Consider the following 27,564-nt stretch of genomic DNA (forward strand, 5'->3'; position numbering starts at 1 on the left):
CTACACTGAGAAGGTTAGGTTGATTAAACAGAAATATAAACAGTCTAGTGTGTGACATTTATAGAGATTAATCTCCAATTTCAGGAAGGAAAAAAGAAAGTGAAGGTCTTTTTCAATCACAGAAGATACATTTCTCTGTTCCAAAACTGCTATTTTATTATAAGTACATTATTCTAAGTTTTCATTTTTTCTTTATATTAGAATAGCTAATTTCATAATTTAAACAATGTCTTGAGCATAATACATGTTTTTGGGTGCCATCAGGTCTTGATTTAATTATTTTACATCATGTGCTGAAGTATGGCTATAGTGAAACAGAGGTAGTGACACAATCACACAATTTTTAAAATACTACAACAGAAATTCCTGTATTAAGACCACATTATCAGTAAGTCTTCCTTTTGCTGGGTCACAGGACTCAACAATTAACATCAAGGCTCTGACACTGAGTAAAGCCTCAGCTTTCATCTAATTCAGATGACCTCTTCAAAGCTTCATTATAAGATTTAATTGCACTAATTAACAGAGATCAGAGTCAATTAGCTATTTGCAGTCTGCACATCACATCACAAGGCACCTATGTTTGCAGTGATGCTGCATGACAGAAAACTAGATCAATTAATGTAACACAACACTTGTTTTCTTCCTTAAATGTGCATCTCCAGATTTTGGATGCCTCTGTGCAAATGTTGTCAAGGCTGCTAAACCCAGAAAAAGCTAAGTAACATTAAAGCTCTTTACAAATAGGAATTACTGGGGGTTTTAGCCATGACAATAACTTCCAAAAAAGCACCATGAAAAACAGTGATAAAAAACCCCAACCTATCAGTGTCCTTTTAACATTCCAATATGAAGGATCAAGCTTCCTGTACAGCTGCATTTTTAACTTCAGAAGACTTTTGGAGAAATAAATAATAAAATAATAAATTTTTCACACTGCAGGCACTCTGCAGTCTCTCTGTAAAATGCACCTTTGCCCTGCAGCATGGTGATAGCATGCACAGCACCAAGTCCTGCATTCAGACCATGGAAGTTTCCCCTCACAAGTGACTGCAGTGCTGAGGCAGCACACACACTCTTCTGCCAGTCCTGAGCTTTGCAAGACATTTCTTTGAATGCAGTGTAACCTTCTGTTCCCTATTAATTACAGGCTCAGAGACTAGTAGTAGAAAAGTCTCTTCACAGTATGTATCAAGTAATAACATCAATTAAAACAGTGGCTCCAACTTTCAGCTGAGGCAAGTCTTGCCTAAATAACTCTGATTTTCATTTCACTTCATTAGAATATACACAGAAATATAATCCTAAATTGTTATACATATTTTGTACTGGTACATTGTAATGATCATTATTTAGGTATCCAAAGTGTATCTTGAAGGCTGGCCTGAGCTTCCTTTGTTTGAGCTTTAACCATAGCCAAATCATTATGTGAGACCAAGAAAGGAGTGCTTACAGTGGTGTGCTATGTGCCAGGGCATCCTGAGCCCAGTGCCACAACAACGTGGCTGCATGACACCAGGTCTGCTCATAGTCCTCCTGCAGCTGGAAAACACTGCATAGACATGCTCTTCATCTTTAGATGACTTTACACAGTATTTCTTATTTGATCGTAAAGATTGTAAAATACCTTAATTTTTCTGGTGGAACACTGAAAGCTGGTTGTTGCAGGAAACTTCTGAGCACTTTTTATTTTTTTAGTTTTACATCATTGGCTCATATTCTGCATAACAAATGCCATATCAAGTTCTCTTGTAAGTGGGGCCCAGTGAAATTCTCATACATCAGTAAACCACTGAGACACCACAAAGCCACTGCTTTAAGCAATGAGGCTGAGTTTACCAACTATTATGCAATGTGACATGGGTGCAAAAATCACTTGTGTAAGTTTTTAATGAATAGATAACAATAAACTCAAGAATATTTTTCTGTTGATATTAATGTACATGCCTATTTCAATAACAATGATAAATATTAATATGCTTTTTATATTCTTATATAGCTATGAAATAAAAAATAAACAATATTGATCATGCTTCAGATTGAGAAAAGGATCAAAGAGATCTCAGCAAATGAAGGGCTACATAAGGTGAGATGCCTCCAGTTACAACAAATGCACATCAATGGCTTCTGAAAGGAGTAAGATGAAATACCCATATATTTCACTGAGCTCTAAACTTCCCACCAGCTTCTCAACTAGGTCAGGAATTGAAAACTGTGTGGAGCCAGCCAGGACAAACAAGTGCATTCCTTCTCTCCTGCAGGAAATCACAATCCCTCTTCCCACTTGGAAAACTGAAGAAACTACATCTTTAAAAGTAGTTTGATATGTTGACCTGAGATTATGATTGACCTTGATTATAATTGTAGGTTTATTACTTCAAAACCCTTGGGAAACATTTATATGCAAACATTTCCATATTTGCTTTGCTAACCAAGTCTTGATACACCGCATCTGCACAAAATCCACCAAAGCACTGTAGCAGGTTCTAAAAAAAAGGAGACAACCAGAAAAAAAGAGACTAGAACCTAAGTGGAACTTTTCCTTGGGGAAGTAGTACTACTTTGGTGTTCATATTGACTGCAAAATACTCTTTATGCAAATAAAGAAAATACAGTAAAAATCAATGAGATTAGAGTATGCTAGGAAGGCTTAGGAAGTAAAGAATGGATATAGGAACCCTGGGAAAGAACAACCATGTCAGAAACACTACCATAAATCCTGTGTCCTGTCTATTTACCATCATACATATAAAACCAAATGAAAGCCAGAATCACAGAATCAATTAGGCTGGAAAAGCCCTCTGAGATCATTGAGTCCAACCTAAGAGCAAACACTACCATGTCAACTAGGCCGCAGCATTAAGTGCCATGTCCATTCTTCCCTTAAACACTTCCAGGAACAGTGACTCCACCACCCCCCTAGGCAGCCCATTCCAGCATCTAATCACCCTTTATGTGAATTCTTCCTAGAGCAGAGCCAAGAGCCAAACTATTTTAAAAACATAAAGCTTGCCAGAGTTCAAGTGTTTAGACAATGCTCTCAGGCACATGGAGTGCTTCTTGGGGCTGTCCTGTGCAGGGCCAGGAACTGGACTTCAATGACTATGGTGGGGGTCTTTCCACTCAGGACATTCTGCAATTATATAATGAACAAAAGTTGGGGTTTGGTGATTGTATATTTCTCCAATACCTCCTCTCCCACTCCCCCCACCCCCCTCCTCGTTCAGGTAGCACAGCAATTAAATGAACTATTGTTCCAGTTCCTTGGAGCATTTACTCTGGGCTTTGATCACCGGACCCAAAAATCTCAGTCCATTTCTGTATCCCATCCTTATGGAATGGAAAGGAACCTAAAGGAACCAAAGCAGAGATGCTTTCTCACACCCAGTGAGATGCTGCTTCTCTTCTCTATGTCAGAACTGGGCAGAGACGGGAAGAGCAGCCAAGCAGCTGCACAACTGCAATAAACGCAATTGACTGATCCCTTCAGAAAACTTTTTCCCCTATTATGTTCTAAAACCCGAGCCAAAGTCTTGTGTGTTTTGCTTCATTTTCAGAATACTTAAGTATGCTCATGAAAAACTTTCTTAGAAGAGCAACTTTCCATTACAAGTGATTTTAAGAGAAGCTAATACTATTAAAATTCAAGCAAAATTTATACTAAAAGATATATTTAACTTAATTCTAAAAACTTCTTGAATGAATCAGATTACATTCACAAGTCAAGCTCATAGTTCAACTTCCACTGTTCATGCCTGCCATTTCTGCCTGAGTGCAAAATCTTGCTCAATTTGCCCGAAGTTTACAGTAGTCTACATTCTACTGAGAGAAGGAAGATTCAGGGGGTTTGGGGGATAAAGAGATGGAAGATTAGAGGCCTGTTAACCAGTCTTTATTTTCCTAACTATTTTGGTATTTTTTATATTCCTGAATATTTTTCTAGGTGATCAAAGGAAAATGGGTAATGGAAATTTTTTTTTCCTGTATTAAAAAAAATAATTACTATAGTTCACAAAATCATTAGAAATCTCTGAGAGGAGACACATGAATAGTTTTGCCCTTAATTGCAATCACTATAGATTAGTCTTCCTGCTGGGAGTACTCCGGTTTTTCCTTTCATATTATCTGGGTGGAGCAGATTAGGTGATCAGTTCTCAAGTTTTCTCTTAATCCTCTAAAATCTCCTGTGCTTCTCAAGTTCCTCTCTCCTTTCCTCACTGTCTTGTCCCTCGTTTATAGTAAGCTGGAACATAGCTTTCTTCAGGATGCTATAATGTAAAACATTATATTGTGATTTATTTATATATCACTGATAATGTGATTTTTCCTGTCACTAGTGGAGCTTTGGTGTCTTAAAAGAATTGAAAACAACAATCAACCCAACAATTAACCTCCCAACACCTAAATGCCCCCACAATGCACCAACTTTTTTGGCGCTCTTGAGGAGATACTGCTATGTTGAAAGCAATAGGATTTGAAAATATTGGGAAAATTAAGGATGTTAAATCTACTGTACACAATACATAAATAATTTGCAAATAAAAAAATTAAAATATAATACAATTTTAAAAAGACTGATTCTGAGAGACAAATAAGGTCTGGGATTTCCCTGATTTCTTCTAAGCTATCCCCTCTTTAGGGACCTCTCCATCACAAAGAGAGGAAAGAAGACTAAAACCAAGATGAATGACACAGCTAGATTGAAGTGATTGTGCCTGAAGTTTTTTGCTCAATTACACATTCCTGCACCAAGAATTCAACAACCAGTTAAATGCTTGATCTGTATGAGAAAAGAAGCATGACCATAGGATTTCTTCTCAGAGATAATTTTCATCCAACCACTTAAAGCATCTATGTGTGGCATTCACTTCTTGTTTCATCTTGAATAAGATGAAGATGCTCTCAGAAAAGATTAACCTTTCCCGAGTAGCAGTAGAGGATGTCGAAGAGATTAAGGTTTCCACATACTAAACCACAGATTTTCTTGTGTAAAGTGCAAGTTCTGTAAAACTAGCAAAAAAACCAGAAATGAAGACCAGCACAGACTTGTACATCACAGTAAGACAACTCAGTCTTCATAAAAGCACACATCTTTTCAGCAAAGGAAAATTCATGCTGGATGTTACAGTCTTAGGCCTCTATTATGATCTCAATCTCCTTTACTTCTAGGAAAAAGGGTCAAATTTTTTTGTTAAATTATTCATACATATTTTAGTTCTCCTGCCATTTTCCTACTTCTTTAGAAGAATGTTGTTATCCAAACATCTGGTGTTTTCTCTGTAATATAATGAACAATATTTTATGGTCTGTATATTCCTCTAGAAATATTGTATATGTCTGCAGTTACATATACTTTATTGAAAGCAAGAATGAAAAGTATACTACTTATTTTCCTTACACCTGACTGTGTCTTATATTTCTCATGATGAAGAACAGGACCAGCAAAGTCTACACACACTGTAAACGCCTGTTGAAAAACTACTCACTTCATGATCTAAACTGCTTGCAAGAACAGATTATCTGATTAAAGCACCTCTAACACAAGTAGATAAATTTATCTTGCCTACAGGCGTAAATGAGACTGCATCTGCAAACTTACAATAATGTTTATCTATTGGTCTATTTCACAGCTCAATAACACACTCTAAAGAAGCATTTTAACAAATTCATCTGCCTTTTGTAGTTTGGGGGAAGGGGGGAAAGAAGGAGAAAATGCAGACATCTCTAGTTTTCGTGTAAGCCAACAATTTAAAACGGGTCTATTACAGTACACTTGGCTCCTGACAAACTACTCAAGAACCTGTCATATGGCATGCCAAGTTCTTTTAAACCTCTGAACAGGTTTATTATTACTGCTCTACAAAGTCTGCAACAAGTCTTGGCAGACCTACCACTCAGCAAGAAGAACACTAGACCAGATGTGTTTAGAATTCAAAAGTGCAAAGTTGCCATTTTCCATTTACAAGTCACCTTTAATCTTTTCAACTAACCTTTCCAACTATAGTCAATCCAGAGTCTTGCCTACTTTAGCAAGACAGATAGGTGGAAATGTAATGAGAGAGTTCAGTTGTCAGGCTAGCTCTTCATGGGCCAAAACCACTTTTCTAGAACTTTTAATTAGTCTTTGGGTAAATGAAACTGAAGACAAACTAAACTGACTAAATGCTGCTGGGCAGCAGAACTACAGTCCACAGATATACACTATTTCAGAAAATATTCACTGCTGCACTGTCTGGAAGATGTATGTAAACACACACACACACACATACACACAGATTAATTTTGAATTATCTTTCCTCTCCTCCATATTCCTCCTTTCCACCCTGGACTCCCCCAAAACATCACAACTGACAAAACCATCACATTAAAAGTGGCCAGGATGTCACCAATACTGACCAAATGACCAGTGATAAGCATTTCAAAATGCTGCAAACTATTAATTTTCAGGTGGTCATGTAAAGTAATACTGTAGTAACATTTATTTAATTGCTTTTTTTCAAAAGAGGTTTTGGCTCAGAATTAAGACAGAACAAGCTTAAGAAAGAAAATTAACAATTAAGATACCAGACCATAATTCTTTGGATAACAATGACAGCTCTATCATATTCAGGACATAACTAATCAAAACAGAATAGATTTTTTCATATAAGACATATGTCTGTGGCTTGTGGAGGCTAAAGGGTTCTCAGAGGTTTAGAAAACTAGCTAAGATACAAACAATGAAAAACATCACAGTATTTCATTAAGTGCAAGTATCAATACATATCTGAGAATTCACAATAGCATTTTCTGAATAAAGCCCAAGAATTCTCTCACCTGGAACTCTTTATAAAGAAGAGTTCTCTTCAGTCTGCAGTGATCAAATAACAAAGAGTATATTTTAGAAAATAATTATAAAACTGAGGTAAAGTACTACACTGAATGCGCATTAATAAAGGAGTGAATTAATCCCTGATATATGTTACCTGAAGGAATATCAAAAATTGCAAATTTTTGGTAATGTATGAGGTTTTGGGTATTGTTTTTTGGTTTTTTTTGGTTTTTTTTCAATGGCTGTGTGAACGCATGCATGAATTTCACAGCATTTTGCTAAATATTATAACAAAGGACAAAACACCAAGAATAAATGAGAGAATAAAGCATCAATAGTTTCTCAATCCCAAAGTATATAAAATTAAAAACACATCATTTACATTTTTGAAGAATGCTCACATTGCAAGGAATCACTGTTGAAATAAGTTAGATTTCCTTTCAGGTGCAAACTGCTGGCTTGCTACAGATGATCCATAGATTCCACAGTATTTCTCAAGTGCAAGAAGATGTGCCTTCATAAGAAACAATGATAATATCTTCAGAATATGTGCTTCCCCATATTTTGCAGGCTACTAGTCTTTCATAAGACATTATATTAACTCAAAAAACATTACATAACTTAAAAAATTGGTGACAAATTGCATTCTCTAGAAAACAGCTCAATAGGATGATCAATTCTCAGAAGCACCTAAGAACACCCCATGCAGCTTTGATTTCAGAGTTTGACTTGTTTTTTCTGAAAGGACGATTTCTAACAGAGTAGCTCAAGCACAGGCTTTCAAGCAGCAATGGATTAAGGTTAATCTATGACCAACTTTTGTAAGGCCCTAGCAACTTCAAATTATTTCGAAATATTAAACAACACCCAAACTTGGCTGAAGAAGCTTCCCAACCTTCCTGCTTACTGCTGGCATTTGCACAGCTGTACTCTTCCACAACATATCCACACAGCCTGTATCTTTGAGATGTTCAGCAGTGTAACAGCTCAGAGCAATGAATCAATATTTCAATTTAGACCAAGTGAATTGGTCAGAGTTAAGCTGAAATCTTAAACACCAAAGTTTACAAACAAGAAGCATGCTTCTACAAACTAGGGAGTGTCTTTCAGAGCATTTCAGCAAAGATGCCTTCTAAAAGGATGGTCTTATATAACTGCATTACTAGCTGCCTAGCGTGACAGCCCAATTTCAGGACATTATGTAGGCATTCTGCTTCTTCCTAGTACAAACCAAGATGAGCTGCTCAAATGTGGATGACCTTATGGAAATAAGAATCACACAGTCGGTCCTCTCAACAGCTTATGTACACCTATTCTCATCTTAATGACAGAGATCAGCAGTTGGAAAGGTCATGACTGAGACCTCCCAGGATGATGAAGAGGAGCAGCTAATCATGCCACAAGTTATGCAACTGCTGGGGGGGAGTTCAAAAAACCAAAGCAGATAGCTACAAAGACAGGCCTATGTACAACAGATAGATATCTATATAACTCTAGGGATAAATACTTACCTGTATGCACAGGAACATCAGACAGCGCCAGACACCCTTCTCCTCAGGGAAAACTCAGAACCATGAGACATTGTGAATTTTGCTCTACATGACCACCATATACCTTCCTATATACCTCTGAGGTGAGCACTGGGATCTGACTCAGAGATTGATGAATGTGAGATTATCCATGTCAATATTCTGATAACATTATGTCAATGAGGTGAAAGGACAAGCTTATAGAAAACAAAGGGGGATTATTTCTATGGATCAAACAGAATTCTGTTGGCAAACAGAATTTTGGCGTAGGAAACTCATTGGACAGAAACTCTTTTTACAGATATCTTTCCACTTGGGTCATGCGCCTCTACTAATCAATAAGTAACTTTCTGAAGACAGATGAAGAACAAACACACATTGCAAAACATGCCATAAAATGGGAGCTGCTTCTTCCGACAATATGATGAAATACTCCAAATGACACAAATGTCCTCCTTCAAATCTTTCTGAACTTAATGCCAGGACATGCTTCGTTACTGTTTGTCAAGTTCATTTTCTCCTTTCAACAAGCACCTCATACAAAAAAAATCCTTATTAATTAATGTTGTTATTCCATAGCAACTTCCTTTACACAGTCACAACAAAGATCTGTCCCATCATAATGAGATTACATAAAATATGCATCCACCTTAGTTGTATAACACCACCTAAGATGGGCTTTAAATATGCTTCTTTTACCAACAGTTTTTTCCTTCAACTGCATGCTTTTTTGGACAATCAAAAAACCAAAGTTGCCTTCTTCAGTTTAAAAAAGCTGGTTTTATGGTCTTGCTGCTTCTTATCTCCTTAAAGGAGTTATTAGCATTATTCAAAAAGATAGTTGATAAAGAACATTTAACTGTTTAACAATACTCAACAGACAGTTGATTATAGAAAGACATGTCAGTGCACATATGGCAGGCGGATAAATTATGCACATCTGGATTACTTTTGGCAAGAAACACAACTAAGTGTCTAACGCCAAGTTTAGCAATCTGTCACTATCAATATGTGCATTTATTTAAAGACGTCAAGGATTCAAAGTCATATTTTCTATTTCTTCATAAAAGTTCCAGCTCTTCACGAGACAGCAAAACAGGTGACAAAACACATTGCATAAATTGCCAAAGGCTGTATAAACAGGGGAAATTTTTAACTTACCATGCTTACAGGAGTAGCCAAATTTTCAAATCAACTCTACCCTTCACCAGTTTATATTAGTATTTAATATCTAAAGTGGATATTTAATCAAGTTATGAATATCCAGCCTCAAAACTAGATAAAATTTTGCTAAGTTCAAAGAAAATGAAATAATATGAAGCTATCTGAAAATTTTCAATTATGACCTTGTTTGTACAGTAACTGATTATTTTTGGTGATAGTGTAATGAGAAAATTTACTCATATCTGACTATATTGCCCAAAACAAAGTAACAGATTTAGGAGTAGGGAGAACTTACACCATACTGAAAGGCGAGCATAAAACCAAAGGTTAAGAAGTCATGCTTGCTCTTAATTCAAATCTAAGATAAGTAACCAAAAAAGGAAAGTACAATTGATATGGATTAACATTTGTCACAGAAAGCAATGGTTGCATACAAAAAAATTATCAAAAAGACAGAGCAAGTTTTCCTCAAAAGAACAGAGAGATTGATCAAAAAGGCCTTTTATAAATCCATAAATATCTTAAAAATATGAAAATCAAAATCAAATTTTGTGGCAAAAGCCTAGTTCCTTTCTTATACATTAAAATCATTCAACTCATACTAAACAAAGGGAGAAGGGAAAGAAGTATTACCACTGTCTATCAGTTTTAATGTAAAAAGCTACAAAAACAAGTTGTAAGAATTTCAAGACTACTCATTGCTTCTTTGCTATCAGAAATTCCACTCCGGTTTAGCTCAATGATCATAAAGTGGTCATGATCCATGGTCCTCTTATCATTTTCATCGCTGAAGGGATCAAAACCTCATTCTGTCTCGCTTCCACTGTCTAGATGCATGGAGAGACAAAATTAAACCTGCCTAAATAAATTTAACTTTTATATTCATATTAATATATGAATACATGAAAAATATAAAGGTTTTAATTTACAGTTGTAATACAGCCTTAATTACATTCACAAGAAATTCAAATATCTTGAGATAGGTCATAACATTTATTCCAAATAGCTACTCAAATTGTATTAATATTTGTTATACCAAAAATTTCATTATATATTTCAAAACCTGAAACCTTAGCATATTTTCTGCAGAAGTAGTAACCATTTGCATTTTCTTTCACATAAATACAGAGGTAAACAAGTAGCTACGACATTTTAAATTTTAAAGAATTAACTGATTCTCCGCCTTACTGAACACCATATCTGCAGCTTTGAGTGAGTTTTCACCTAGCCCAATATAAGAAAGAGAAGCTGGAAAAAAACAGTGAAAGACAGTAGAATTATCTGCCTTCCTGATAAGCAACCATGCCTGTGGTAGAGGAAAAGATACTGCGCTGTTCAGGTTACTGAGACAACAGTTTTCATACCAGCCTCGGGACAAACACACTAGGCAGCAAGAATTCACCCAGGTCTTAGAGAGTTTAAATTAGATGGATTTTTGTTTGTCTTTTCACTTGTACTTTGCTGCTAATTCACGTTCTAGTGGACAACAGTACCTGCTTCTCACCATGCATAATCTATTTCTCTTGTCTCCAGTACCTCTAAAATTTTCACTCTTCTTCACAAGTGCTCAAAGAAAATATGCAAAATTTGGCACAGGCACTTCCCACCACAGAAGGAGTTGAGAAATTCTCCTGACAAGTATGCATAGGGTAATATTTTAAGCAGATGATTAATTAAATCAAATTGAAAATCTCTTAAAAAGGATAAGTGAAAAGGGTTTGTTTACTAGGACAAAAATCTTGAACAGCACTGGAATGGGTAAATACCAAGCTGAACAGTCACTGGTTAGGTACTGACAACACAATAGTTTACACTCCCTATTGGGCACTTGACATTAATTACTCACAGGCCAGCTAAAATAAATAGACATGGAACTTGATAACTTTAGTTGTACTGTAGTACTGTATCTCACTTTAAAATTCTTTTAGCAAATTAGCAATAGTTTATATTGTGTAACAGCAGTTCTTTCTTTGCATATATATGTTCACAAACTCAAACTAATTTACCTGTGTCTAGACACACTGCAATGTCTTGAATATTGAACTCTCTACCAGCAGAGGGGGAACCTCTATTGTAATTTCTTTCTTTCAACACAATCTTAAAGGCAGACTTCTAAATCCGCTTTTTAGCTTCTAGTGCGTTCTTTTTACAAACCTCACTTGCAGGACTAAGTTAACATTCCTACTTCCTATGGGCATTCAAGACAGAAGACTCAAATTAGCTGACTGTGCTTGTTGCTTTGATCACATCATGAGACAGCATTTCTAAAGCTACTTCATAATTTTAGCCTATACCAGCGTGACTGTATGTAAAGGGAAATGTATACATTCAGATCTTTCTTGATCCCTGTCCTAAATTACCTCTTATCAATAAGAATAAATCATTTCATTGTCATAATCTTTTAGAGCTTGCTTTTTTTTTTTTTTTTTTTGTGGAGAAGAAACTTCATCTTTCACAGAAATCAATGTTCCTTCTCCTTGTACTTGAATTTCCAAGATATTCAAAACTTTGAATCTTCATTACCATTTAGAGCAGTTACAAGACTCTCCTATATGGACATAAGCAGGAGAACAGAAATAACCTATTCCAACAAAGTCTTACGCAGCAGGTCAACAGTAAATACAAAGAAATGAAGCTATATTTCATACATCTTAGAGATTGAAATGACTTCTACTATGATTAATTCTCACCTTAATTTCCTTCATTCAAAAGACTCTCTCAGATTAAAGCAAACTTTATAAGTTATCCAACAAAACAATGGATCACTAGCTCTTATGCTCAGAAAGCATTATATTATGGTATTCTGTTAAAAATAAAACCTCTTTCTGCCAATAACAACTGAAGAATTGGACAGTGGGCATTTGCTGGAGAATCCTCAAGGTGGAAGCTTTATATAGAGAAGCAACGTAAGAATAAAAATATTTTAAGTATACACAGGTTTTATTTCATTTATGTATTTCCATTTACATCACCCACAAAAGATGCTCTAGATTGGAGTTATCATGTAGTAGGAAATATAAAACAAGAAACAGTAGTAGGAGATATAAAACAAGAAACACAGATCTAATGTAATTCAAGAAAATATTGTAAACAGATACTCTTTCTTTTAAGGGCAAAACATTTTAAGTGCAAAACATTTTTCTCACTAGAAGACAAGTGCCAAAAAAAGGAAAAAAATTAAAATAAAATATCTAAATCCCTGTCTAACTTTGCCAAAATCTAATCTGAGTGCTTACATTGTGCTCAAACAAAACTTTGATCATAAATTTCTTTTCAGAGACCAAAATGAATGACAATAGGAAAGCAGGTTTCTATGGCAGGGCAGCTCTGTTAAAGCTTTCAATAACCATGTCAGCTCCCAGGGGCTTTAATTTGCTTCTGTGGTGGCCTTTGTTTCTATCTTTAAAGAATTCAGAAACTACATGACATACATGTACTTAATTTTTTTTTCAGTATTCTTTGGTAAAATTCTAATTGCTTTCAGACATACATTTCTGAGGGATGATGGTCACCAGAGCCGATTTGCAGAGCACCAGACAGGTGAGGATCTCAGCCTCTGACAAGGAGTCCCAAACGCTGGCAATTTCAATTCTTTTGGGGAGGTAACAGGCAAGCACAGCTCTAATTTTCTGCTTTTTAGTATTCTTCTTTCCACTCAATGCTTGGTGACATTAGCTGGCACACCCTGTCTGTCAATATTTTTTTTTTCTGCAGAAGTAGTTTCATGGGGGAAAAAAAGAAAGAAAAGGAATTTTATAGGCCTATAGTTTGCTTTTCTCCTCTTCATCTCTTCTCCCCTGTTATTTGCCTCTTAAACTTAAGATGAAAACCTCGGGTCTGCAAAGACAAGCAGGAGATTACTACTGCATGACAAAAAAAAACCTCTCTTGTATTTTCTAACAATAGCCTGACAGCCTCAGAAACAGACTACAAGAGACATGTAGATAGGCTCTTCTAAAGCAAAACTTCGGATACTATGTGTAAATAATATTCTCTAGTGTTATGAAATACAAAAAAGCTGATATGGCCCTTAAATATAGTACCATAGTACAGGAAAACCTTGCAAGATGTAGTACCAAGCACACAATTTAAAGAAGTAAAATTGAGTGATTAGAAGGGTTGTATTGATACATGCTTGCCATAGAAAACTGTGATTATAAAGTTTAATTTTGGAAGTTTTCCTCAGTGCCTGAAAGCTCATGAACAGAAAGCTTATGGTAGTAATAGCCATAATCCTTCCTTTGCAGGAACAGCAGTATTCCACTAAATGGGTAGATAAGGCCAGGCTGGATGGTGCCCTGAGCAACCTGGGCTAGTGGCTGGCACTCCTGTCCACATCAGAGGGGTCAGAACCAGGTGATCTTTATGGTCCCTCCAAGCCAGACCATTCTGTGATATCTAGAAACTGAAAGTAAAATCAGAGAGGTTTTAAATAGCAAGGTGACAGAACTAAACTCTTTTTGAAAGTCTTTCAAGAGCCAATAAGTAAACATTTGCTTAACAAGAACAGACTTCAATTTTCCACTTATAAGCAGAAATTTAGATTTTCAGAGTGGTTTTGAGTAAGACAGTTATAAACATCCTGTGAATAATCACATCTGTCCCAGCAAAAGAAGCTGCAGATAAAAAACCATTTCACTATTTCTGAACACTGCACAAAGCATCCATCTAATGAAGTCTGGAGATGCAAGAGAGACAACAGTGATAGATGTTGTTAGACTGATGGTCCTGATCAGTCCTATCACTGTTGTGGAGGGACGGTAGTTGTCCAGAGTGCAGTCAGCTGAAAAATGCTATATTTGTGGAATCCTGTGGTGTTATGCGGGATTTCTGACACATCTTTCCCGTATTTCAATAGAACTTCATCAGTTTCTTGGTGAGTCTTTTGTGGAGCTCAAATAGCAAATTCCTTTAATAGGTACATGGTTGTCACAAATTTCAAGTAGTAATACTTTATAGCAGTCTTTAACAAAACTTGCACTGCCTTCTGAAATGCGTCATTGGTCTAAATTAAGAACTAAGTAACTGATAAAGGAACATTTAAGTTCCATAGAAGAGACCTGGGATTCAGATTTACAGCTTTCTTTTCATGGCTAGAAAAATTCAGAATTTTATCAAAGCTTGCAAACAAATTCACTGAACAAGCTACCTGACACTATTTTTTGCATATTAATCAAAATTAAAGAGTTGTTATCCATTAGCAATTGCATTCTCCATATTCATGCTGATAGTCTGAATAATTGCCCCAAGAGGGGAATTCTGAAATACTACCAAAGAGAAATCATTTCTTTTAGCACACAAGATGAATTAATACTCTATTAAGAACATAAAGTCAAGCAAAATAAATGGAAACAAATTAAATAATCTAAATGGTAACAGGAAATTTTAAATCTCTAAGGTAAGGAGAATTACAACCTTTGACTTATACGTTAGCAAAATGTCCATGGATTATTTCTGCATTCTCTAATACCATAGCTGAATTGACAAGGAGGAGAATGATCACACAAATAGAGAATATTAAATCAATGTAGTTCTCAAAAAGCATTAAACTTAGAGGATGACTCAACTGTTTCTAGGACAGACATCCTTCATAGGAAAATACTAATACTAATACATACTGAAATTAATCAAACATGCAGAGTAATTTCTTTACAACAGATAAACTACTTAGAAGATGCTCTATATTTTCTATGTCTCAGGAAACTCAAGAATGCCATGTCAGAACTTGAAACTTACTGCAATAAAGGAGAATACAAACTGATATCAAAGAAATCAAAATCTTCTCCAAAGTGTCAAGAAAGGTTTTGAATGACAATGTTGAAATGTCAGAGAACATCACTGCCTCTTTCAATTAATTTGCAGCTCTTGCTCTCCAGCAGGTTGTAAAGCAACATATAGCTATATAAGTACACTAAAATTTGTATTTTGAATATAAATTTAAAATTTAAACCCAATTTTAATTCAAAAAAGAAAATCAATTTTCAGATGCAAAAAACAACCTAAGAAAGTTATTAGGTTATTTATTCGGCAGATTTTTCCAACATTTGATATATTTTAGTCAACTAAGTCAGTATTTTAGTCAACACAGTGAGTGTCTGATAGATAATCCTGAACAGGGCAAGTCAACTCTTCTTTCATTGCTTGATCACAATACCCTGGCAATATACACCGTATTCTCAAGCACTCCCAGTTAGCCATTGTAGGTTCTCAGAATACTTGAAATTGTGCTTTTCAGAAAACATAAACTGAAATAATTGCAAAGCCAGGACAAGAAGACCATCATACTGATTTATGGTTTAAATTATTTGCATTACTCCTACAGTGAAAGACAACAATACTGTGACCACAACAGCAACGTATGTGTGGTGTGGGGCTCTCTGTGACCACAGTTCTTATGACTGAGACCACATTTCTTCAATTTGTGTACATGAGGTTCCATGCATATAAAAGCACTGTGAAGCAGCCTGAATAACAGCCATGTCAGAAATGGAGAAAATTAGAAGTATTCAATTATTAGAATGATAGCATCAGTTAGTGCTAGTAGTCTTGTTTTCCTTTGTTTGTCCAAACTTTTGCATTAAGCTCTTAATTCCTGCTTAACATACAAATTCTCATTGGAATCACTAATAATTAAAAGGCCATTAGCTTTGTGGTTGTACCTGATAAGTCTACCAGTGCTTAAATTACTGTAAAATAATGGCAGACTGCTTCAGTACCTCAGAGATGACAAGCAATTACATTTAAAGACTGACATGCTCCAATACTACACTTCTACTTCAGTCAAACATGTAAGTGCAGGGAGCAAGATGCATGAAAAAGACCCAGACATCCTCCCATCTAAAAACCCTGAAGGAAGGTGCAATATAGTGATAGATGTAACTCCAGTCACCTCTGGTATAATGACTTACAACTGAGGCATCTCTTTAACTCAGATTTTGCAACTATAAGAAGAAAATTAAGTAGAAGGAACGGAACCATATTTATGAATCTGACCCCTTCTGAGAAGGACAGTTTTGCAAAATATTTCATATCCAATAAGCTAGATTTCTAGTCTCCCCTCTGGCATGCTTCTACCTAGGACAATAGCCAAGTTTCTCCTCTTTCATTGTATCTGATTCCTCCCTCCAACCCCTCTCTCTCTGAACAGTCTCTTTTTAGGGCTCAGATACAAATGCTACTTGTTTTGTCCCCAGATGCCTTAGGGAGATTCAAACCCATACACATCCTGATCAATATTATACAGAAGCGGATCCAAACACTAGACCACAACTGAACCAAACTAACACAAAGAGGCCCTATATGCCCCACTGCCAGACACAGGAGATTTTTTAATTCTCACTCAGCTACGTTCTACAAAAAGTGGAGAAAGTGCTTTGCCATTGTTTAAATGCAATCCACTTCTACAGCATCCATCCCTCTGCACAGGGGTCAGGGATTGATGATCTGATGCCTTTTACATGCAGAAAAAACATCAGCCAAACCCTGAGCTTACTACCCACAAGAGCAGACCCTCTGAGCTTTGACCCAGTTGGGTTACTAACAGCCTGTAAGTATATTCCTAACTAAACCCTGCTGTCAAGTAAATATCAACAAACCAACATGTAACAAAACAAAAAGCTCAATTCAATGTTCCTGATTTCAAAACAGGCAGTTCTTCAGTCAATAAACATTTCTTCTAATGCTACAAGTAAGTGAAAGGTGACTAACAGGCAAAAGACTTTTTAAATGTCTGGCAAGTTTGGAGAGCATTTGGAAGGAATAAGCTTGCCAGAAACTGCTGGCAAGCACACTCCCTACAACAGCCAGCAATGGATATCCAAGCATGCATTTTTGCTTCCTTTCCCAGACATAGTATTACCACCCCCACCTTCTTATTTATGCAGGGAAAGGGTGGCATTATTGAATTTGTTTTCTTAGTTAAGCAATTTTTTTTCCTATTGCACAGAAGGAATGATTTCCAAAAGGAGAGGTAGCCAAATACATCTGGGGAACATTTTAAACCCATTTTACAGGTACTAAAAACTGAATTGTCAGAGTCCATTGGCAGAACATAACACTTCACCTTTAAACAACATATTAGCCACTGCATTCCCAGTTTAGAACAGTTTGAGAGTTATACTTCACAAATATAGCTCTGAGATGCAAATAATGGCCTCAGAAAAATGTAAGAAGTCACACCTGTTTTCTTTAGAAAAAGAGCACCTGCAACTACTTTTATATTTTGCTTCTTTTGTTTCAATAACTTTGTGTTTGCACCCTATCCATGATATGGATTAAATAATAACTACTTCACACTATTAAGAATTATAGAGTGGATAGACCATGGGAACTGAACCCACAGGAAGGTTTTGCTAGAGGTTTTATATCATGACATCCAGATAAAAAAGAAAAACTTTGCATGTTGCATTCTAATGCCTATAGCAAAAGTTAAAATCTCTGTCTTAAAAGAAATGCTTTCTAAAAATGTAACTATGAACTGGGAAAAAAAAAATTCCAGAAGCCTGCATTTGGCTGTATCCCATCTTCTTTTGTCGGCTGTCTTCCTGAATCAAGCAACAATATTACCATCAAAAAAGAACTTAATCATTTCATATAATACCTGGCAAATTTATATGAAAATAGTTTATGTTGCAGTAGACTTTTTGTGGTTTTTAAAGCACCAACCAGCAAAAGCTATTCACATCTTAAGGAAAGATAATAAGAACATAGGAAAATTTCCCTTTTCTTCACATGAGTAAGTAATATTTACTCTCCCAGAGCCTGTGACTGGCAGTATCTATAATACACTCTTGAAGTGACTATTTTTTATAAATCAATTTTGAAATACTGCTCCAGTGTCTTGATTCCTAAACACAGACCCACAAAAATTAGTCTAGCAAGATGACATTAGTCTCTTCTCACTGACCAAATGCTTTGTAATAAGCAGATTGGCGGAGATGACTTAATTCAGACACACTGAGTAACTGAATAATTAAATCAAATAGAAGAGCTAATAAAGAGTGCATAGAGACTGCACAGACAACATTATTTAGGGAATGGAGAAAGTAAATGGAAAGAGAATACTAGTAAGGCTTAAATGTACCTTGATTCAGTATTCTGATTTGTTAAACATTTCCCCATCATTTTATGCCCTAATAAGTTTCCATTGACTAACATGACCTAAAGCTACAGAGAAAGCTAGCTCAATGCAGAGTTTCCTAGAACGTATGTCCACCAAGCTGCTGCAACTAAATATCAGTTAAAATAATTGAGAAAATGGAAACATACATATCATAGCACATTTTTTTTGAGACTAGTGTTTGGGTATAGTAACAACCAAGCTACTTTGAACACCATGCTGTTTCAAAATACACTAATCCTATTTCAAATTCTAATAAAAAGTGAATTTTACAATGTGTTAAAAACAGGAATGACATACTGTGAAATTAGTTGATAAATGCAGCACTGAATATAAAAAAGTACTTTGTTACCCACATTCAACTGTTAAACCTCAGGTTATCAGGAGGTAAAACTATACCTTATATCTACTGTAAACAAAACATGACCAAGATAAACCAAAAATAATCTGGCACCACATACGAATACATAATCCAATACAAGTTAAAACCAAAAGTTAATGTTCAATGTGAACACTGAAGCCTGACATCCTGTTGTCTTCTCTTCCCTTCAACCAAGAAGAGATACTCCCTTAAATGTCAGTGAAATTATTTGAATGATCAGTGGGAGCACAGCCCCCTGAAGTCAGGTAAGAAATAGAGTCTTAGTTATGGGTCAGCTCTTCTCAGCTGTTTAATTTCATGTATTTCTAATTGCAAAAAGACACAAGGATCAAGACAATCACATCTGTCTACGCAGTACAATCTAAAACTTAACACAGTTGTATGGCAATAGTGAAAACCTGACTTTTGACAGCCAACAGAAGTAAGAATCAATTAGTGAAACTTCTGGTAGCAGACAGAAAAAAAGCACCTTACCCCTAAGACCACCCATTTGTTTTATTACCTACTGCTACAATGCACAATGATAATATAGCTAAAAGGCTGCACTTCGATTTTCACTAAAGCCAGCCAGATCAGAAATAGCAATGACAAGAGTTTGCTATGAGTTAAAGGCTATCAATGCAACTGCTTGTACTCTTCAATTCATGGAGATTCAGGCCACTGCCAAGTAAGTGAATAAAACAGAAAAGTAAATGTAGTTTCAGGAATAGGTAGCTTCAAATTTTCATTTTTGCAATTTCAAAGCAGCAGGCTGTCAAGTCAAATTCAAGTGCTCAGAAGCAAGATTTACTATTAGAAAAATAACTTTTTAGTACATAAAGACAATTTTTGTGTGTGTCTGCATTTGTAAATGTAAATTTAAGATAAATCTATGCCTATTTCAAGATCAAAGGCATGAAGATTAATGTTAGCTCCAAGAGAAACAATCAAGGATATGAGGGCAAAAAAGTATCATAACATGATGCAGAAGATTCAAAATCTACATTCCTGGGCAAGTTGAGCTAAAATCTTATTTTTACATACATATTCATGTGTATATACATATGTGTATAGATTTAATACATACAAATAAAAATTATATATTATACAAACACGTGTACACATACATTCTACAGATCTCAAAATAAGCAGCACGGGCACATAATTAAGGGGTCCCCAGGGCTCATAAAGAAAGTGCAACGACCTTGTTAGTGTTTGGCCTTTCTTTCGCACCCAGTCTCATTGTAAAACAGTCAACCATGAAAGTACTTTAAAAAGCTGGTTTTCTTTTTATTTACAGCATGATTTTATAATGTACCATTCATGTTTTATAGAAGCTGGTACTTCTGTATATCTTTCTGCCAAATTCAACATGAACCACAAACTTTCTAATTTACAACTTTCAGAAATTTGAATGCTTTTGAATACCAGGATTTTCAACTTTGCAATTTAATGACAACCCTGCCTTTGGCCTTTCCTGACCTGTTGTGAAGTAAATCAGGCACACTAATGTGGGCTAACAAGTCTTTTTCACACTGTTCGATCACCCTGCATCTTTTTTCTCAGCAGACACCGCCTCTCTCCCACTCTCTGTCTAGCCATCCTCCCTCAAAGCAAACAAAATGGTCACTGTAACCCTGCATTACTGCTCATTAGATCACAGGTTAGTCAAGTGGAACTGCCCGAGGTTCCCAAAGGAGAGCTATACTTCAAAAATCTGTCCATGTCAAATGAAGAAAAAACCCCTGAGCGTGGGGTCACCCAGATCAATGATCAAAAGAGACTGAGAATAGTGGAGGGAAAAAAAGAAAAAAAAAAAAGAAGAAGAAGAAAAAAACCCCTTTTTTGTAAAAAAACAGCCTTCTGTATAATAAATCAGAATAGAAAAATACTAAGCTTTTTTCCCCCATTTTAACAACAGTCCATTTTGGCTTTAAAATATTTTTTCTTGTTTTTCTGAAGATTTTACAAGAGTAAGAGTATTTTTAAAGTTTTAAGATTGAGGTTTCAATAAAACTCAAACTCACTTTAAGAAAATTAGCAAGATAAATAATAATGAAAGATAATGGAGATTTTCTCTCTATCACATAAATACTTAGCTATTCCAAAATGAGTCAACATCAATTTTCATTCAATTATGACTTTAATTTAAACAGATCATACGTTCTGAACTTCATGAGAAATGACACGAGTAGCATGTCCACAAAAAAATGTAGTCAAGCAAAAACTACATAGTCTAAACTCTTCTGCTACATGACAGATGTGCAGGCACGTGCAATACTTCAAGAATGTACAGTACCATGTCTGTGGCCTCTGTTTGTCCTTTACATACATAGGGCAATTTTTTAGTAAAAACCACAAAAACAATAAAGCCCAAACCAAATTTAAAAAATTTAAAATACTGTAATAATTTTAAGTAATAAATTTTGAATCACAGAACAGATCAAATTACTCAATGAAGAGCACTGACTTGTTTAATAAGGGTCTGTGAAAACACAGGTTACAGATATCACATGCATTAATACTGCTTATTCAAAATGAGTTATGTATTTCTAAAACAACAAATATACACTGTGCCACTAGATGCTGTTGCAGCTAAAGGGATCTGATTGTTTCCTGGAACGTTGGTTGCAGAGCATCTTTTTGTTTACAGCTCTGAAAAGATTTCTTCGCCTGCCCTAGAGAGTGACTCAAATTTCACTCTCTTACTCCCTTTATCCTCAGCCATGAGTAAAGGCATAATTAGCAACAAGGAACAAAGGTAAACAAATTGGAACAGAATATCTGTAATAGATTTGTAGTTAATGTATGGTCTGTTGTAGCAGAATTACTATAACAGAACAAACCTATAGGAAAGCAAAGAAATCCTTAAAGTACTTAAATGTTTCACAAAATGTGGTAAACTATTTCCTAGTATTTATTACCAGAGTAACACAAAAACCAAAATGAGACTATAAATGCTGTAATAATACATTATGAAAAAATATTTTTAAAAAATTTACAGAATAAGCTTGTATTAACAGAGAGACAGATGAAACAACTTATTTTTAAATAAATAATGCAATTGTAACAAATATATAACAGTATATGCAGTAATCCAAATTATCTACCTCTGGAGATATATGTGGATGAAATGAAAAGTCTTTTAAGCAAAGCTCATTCACTAAAGCAGGTTGGGCTTTTTGTTGGTTTTCTTTTTTTTTAATCAGTTTGCTAGATGCCTTACACATCTATTAATAGGAAATAGATGCCTATTAATACTTGAAATGCAACTCCAGCATGCATTAACTTTAAAGATGCCCACACATTAATACTGTCTTTACTTTTAAGACAGTATTAATACAGCACAGGCTTTCTGACCCTTGCAACTTCACATCTAATCAGAATCTGAACAACTAAATATAACAGAAAAGATCAGAAAAAGCAAAGATATTGAGAAATATGTAGTCACAGGAATGGATTATTCAATATACTGTCAAGACTCTGGTTCTTAAAACAGTAGGAAGAAATATCAGGATGATGTGTGTAAATCTGAATAATAAATGAACACATTTTCAAGTGAAAAATTGTCTAACTTTGCCTTTTTTAAAATATGTTACCTAGTTAATTTGTATGATCCTTCAGAAAGTTCTTTCTAGACTAACTCAAAACTTCAGGCTGTTCAGATTCTAACAGAAGTTACTGTTTCATGTCAGACTGCTGTAATAGATTTTCTAAACATTTAAACTATTTTGAGAAAACATTTATGCTTATAAAGATTCCAGCATGACTAATGATATGCTGCAGTATCAACAAATCATCATTAGAATAATGTAGTTATATTCAAAACCCTGCTTCTAGTCTTATGAAGACAATTGTTCCCAGATGCTAGAGTGGATAATTCATGTTTCTTCAGAAGCATGTCTGCATCTGCTGTTGAATCACTGCAAGTGGATGGGAAAATGGTTTCCTCTTTTTGAACCAAAAGTCATTATGCACTGAACAGAAGTGGTTTCTGAGGAAATAATGGACACTGTTGAGCCTATATTGCTATAGAAGAAGGCCTTCAATGGCTCCAATTTTCTTTAAGTAAAAACTCAGTACTGCATCCTCATAGTCTCTGAACTGTGGGGCCCTTCACTACTTTTGAACTTGCAGAACTCCATGTCATTCTTTGTTTTTGTTTGAACCCCCGAATGCTCTCTACTCATCTCTTCTGCTTTACTGCCAGCAAAGTCTTGGGAAGTAACAGGGAAAGAGGTGCATGAGACTTGTCAGCAGTCCCTTTCCCTTTCTCCTGTTACGCCTTCTCTCTAGTTCATTTGCAAAAACAGCAGTGTCCTGTCCAGCAATCAAGCTCACCACAGTCTTTGATTTTTGTCATCCACCACACCCGGAGAGCATCCAAGATTTTTCCAGGAGCATAATGGCTTGAAAGAATGCCAGGTAAAAAAAATGGGCTCAAAACTGAGAATGGATAGGAAGGAATTTAATCTCACCTTCGAGTAGTATGTGTTTCCTTCCTGGCCTTTGACAATTGTAGCATTGTTTCAGTAACATCCAGACCACTGATGCAAAGATGATCATTTCCCCATCCTGTCACTTGGGAAAACATCATTGTTTCATGAATTCTCACATACATGCCAACATCTCCATCTCCAGAGATTTATGGTTTGTTTTCGCTCATAGGAATTTTACGCTCAAAAATCTAAAGAACCAGCCTCTGATAGGCCTATGACACCTCAATTTTCAGCTTTGTTTTTCCTCATGCTGCAGCTCAGTTTCAAGAGAAATTCTCCTCAAGCATCTTCAGAAATTTTGAGTTTCATAGGGAACAGAGAGCCTCCCATGCTCAGGCTGAGCTCTGAGCACCTTCTATTTGATGCAGGTTTTAAGAAATTCTGCATACACATATTTCCAGCAAGGTCTTCAGGGTGTTGGTTATTACCGACAATAATAACCTATGCTGTGTCACAGTGTAGGTACTATTGATGCAGCTGAAAATTTTCTACTTTTGTGGCACATAATTAAAATTCAACTTGAAATACTTACATAGATATAAAATGGATAGATTTTCTCCTGCTATGGTTATTGTTGAACTTCCCTGACATGACCAATTAAGATGCTCAACATGATTTCCCATGTGTGTGAGTGTGTAATTCCTGCAGAATGGACTGTGGCCAGAAATTAATTTCATACTCTGCATACCTACTCTAATGGAATGAAGATTATGTGATCATAATCAACTTGAAAAACATTTCTTTTAAAATTTACTTTGTTATATTGAGTACCAAATATAAATTATGTAGTTCCACTACAAAAAAATATCTTTTCCTAGCTAAATACAAGGTTCACAGTATATTTAACTTGCCTTTAATCAGCAAACTTATTTTAGCACTAAAAAGAAAAATAGAAGAATAAGTCCTCATCTTTTAAAAAGCAGAAGCTTGTATTATTGAACTCAAGATTTCATTCTAGTACATATACATACATATATCTATGTAAGATGGGTGTTTGAAAGAAAAACACATACTAAATCATTTTTACAATAGAAGAGTTTTCACAAACTTGATCCGATGCATTGCTAAATACTTTTCCATTATTTTTCAACTGATCCTGAGACCATTTTTGCTAAAATGGTAGAGTTATATTTGGAAAGTAGTTATATAGCCACTATTTTGTTCCATTTGTAATAGTTATTAATTCTAAAAGAAATACGACTTCTCTTGTTCATGTAAGATGTCACTAACAGTAATTAAATTTTTGAGCATTCAATAATTACCCAGAACAGCAATATCACAGACCTAGAGGCTCAAAAGAGTCATAATGATTGTGTGCTCAGATTTGTATCCAACAGGCCTCAGGATTTAATTTAATTCTCTACTAAAACACACCAAATTTTTACCAAGCAAAAAAGGTTTCAGAAAGAACTGTAAAAAGCTGCACACTTCTATAACAGTCCTTACTGAATACTATATAAGCATTTGTAAGTATACAAATATTTATGAAAAACATTTACTAAACTATGCATATAGGTTTCTATCTGAAAGCATTTTAGAATTTCTCTCATAAATTTACTTTTTATTTTTAGATACTATGCTCTATCTTTACAGTCATTGTGTTTAGTTCTGCAAGTACAGCCAACTCCTCTTTGAACAACATTTTCTGTCTTCCTTCTTTGCTTGGAAGTCAACAAAGACACTAAATTTTCAAAACATAGTGAAAATATGTTTCTTTCCTATCTCTCTCTCAAGTCCAGTAAAAGCAATTGCACACCTACTCTAGAACATCCATTTTTAAGTAAGAGGGAAAGATTATTTTCCAGTATTTCCTGTATAATCTTCCTTTACTATGGTTCACTGTAGAGGGATAAGCCAAAAAAGCATGAGAAGTAATGTGGTAGGTAGATGGGTTCAACTCTCACTGGATTTTTGATGCCCACACCTCCAACTTTCCACACCAGTTCTAGTTTTACACCTTCCTCCCACCTCTTGCCTGTATGCCAATTATCCAATTTTCTTCTCATCTGAATTTATTTAAAAATAAGACCTTGAGGAAGGATAGTAGTTAACTAATTTTTAGGTCCAAACCAGTTAATCACATGGTCGTACAGATAGACCGTCACACCTGAAAGATGGGGGAGGCAAAGAAGCCAGCAAGCAAACTAATACTGCTGATGAAATAAATACTTAAAGTACACAACATCTATATGCATATAAAACAACCTTTTGGAGACCCAAATACTGCTGCAAAAATCCACGTCTGGTGTTCAAAACTATATACAGCAATATTCTTTAACATCTACTCCAAGATATGCAGCTGCTTTTTTTGCGGATGTGTACCTGGCACCATTCTCTACAAAGGGCCAATCAAGAGATTTATTTCTCTGAATACAGTTTCATGTTGTGAAATGGGTGTATGTGGACAGGACTTCTACTCCTGTGTCTTAGCTACTCCTACTCTTTGTGTTCTTGTACATTGTGTAATATGTGCATTTTTGCAGGTGTGCTTGAGCAATTTTTTTGGTATCTTCAGGAACACCATTCTAAATCAGAGTTTCTAGTGGCAGTTTTTGAACTCATTTCCTTGCAGACTCACACATTTGTCAAGAGCACAACTGGAATTTACTATTCAGAGAGATACTTTTCTTTGTTAAGTTTTTGTTTCTTTGTCCCACATACACTGGGACAGCAATATTAAGCTTTACTAAGTGATATTATTCACCAAAACATTATCAACTATACCAATTCATTTTTTTATCTAATGAATATATTGACAATTTTACCTGTTATGGCTTTGTTTCTTTTAAAACATGATTGAAACACAAACTCAGGCAAGGAAAACATGTGGTTACTGTTTGGATTCAGTCTTGCAACTGCATGAAATTGCTTGCTGTTCAAATTTAGCTAGGATGTGGATCTACTCACATGTATTAAAATTGGTTAGCTTTTTAGATTGCATTTTTTATATATATATATTTTTATCATAGGATCCTTTTATATCTAAACCTTTTTCCTAATAGGTATGATGAAATTTTTAATCAGTATGGAAGTTCATATGAGAAACACAAATAGGAGTTACTTCTTCATTGTTCTAAGCAGGGCAAAACTACTATTGTCTAAACACTAGTTCAATAATATTCTCCTCTCCTGCAAATGTGTTCATAACTGAAGTCTGACAAATAACTCTTCTGTTCCCTCAAAGGCCGCAGTTGTGAAGGAAGCAGCCAATACTCAAAATAGCAGAGTCCAGCTCCAAAACAATCTTCAAATATCAGGGGATACACCTTGGACGAAAAGAAGTATTTGCAGTGAGGGGATTGCAAATATTAAGGTCACTAAGGTCACTATGATCTCAAAAACAGGGTAGGAATCTATATTTTGGCTATTTACTGCAGTAATCTGAAGATAAATCATCTCAGAAACAGTTCCTTGAGGAACCAAAAATCTGTCCCCGATTTAACTTTGCTCTGGATGTCCCTGTCACAAAGCATACAGATTTGCAACAGCTGGTCTTTGAAAACTCAGATTTGAGAGGCTTGACCAGGGTGAGGATGGGACAGACTGCAGAGAAAAGTTTCATTTTCACTCTTGGTTGTAGGCTACGTTTTTGCAGTACCTGCTCCTGGGGAAAACATTTGCTCAAATCTGTGAGCTAAGATACTACATAGTCTCTGAAGCTAAACCTCTTTAATAGTCACTGTTCAATGCAGTTTTTCAGATTGCTAGTAATGACATCTATTACTCATACACTGAAAGGGTTTCCAAAGAGGAACCATTTTCCCCTAACTAGCAGAAACCACAAACAGCATGAATTATGGAAAAACAGTACAAAGACATTGGAATATAAAGAAGTGATTACATCCTGGAATTGAGCCTGTCATACTAAGTAGCCAACTCAGACCATTGGCAGGCCTAGCTAGAAAGCCCAATTTGCAGCATGCCCCAGATCCCCACCACCAGTAAGAGCCTCCACAGATGCTGACAAACTTGAGCATTCTCTTGGTTATTTAGTTTTAAGATATTTAAGGCTTCAAGAAGACACTTTATGTACAAAATTATTTCTAGACATAAACAACAGAGAAGAAACTAGAAGAGAAATA

At 35.5% G+C, this 27,564-nt stretch overlaps 1 protein-coding gene across 2 annotated transcripts in view; it reads right to left on the bottom strand.

The window, feature by feature from the left end:
- ARL15 (ADP ribosylation factor like GTPase 15) overlaps positions 1–27,564 on the bottom strand; it is a 228,634-nt gene that overhangs the window by 100,344 nt on the left and 100,726 nt on the right. The window lies entirely within an intron of this gene.

Source organism: Molothrus ater, chromosome Z (assembly GCF_012460135.2).
Source record: "Molothrus ater isolate BHLD 08-10-18 breed brown headed cowbird chromosome Z, BPBGC_Mater_1.1, whole genome shotgun sequence".
Taxonomy (NCBI): Eukaryota; Metazoa; Chordata; class Aves; order Passeriformes; family Icteridae; genus Molothrus; species Molothrus ater.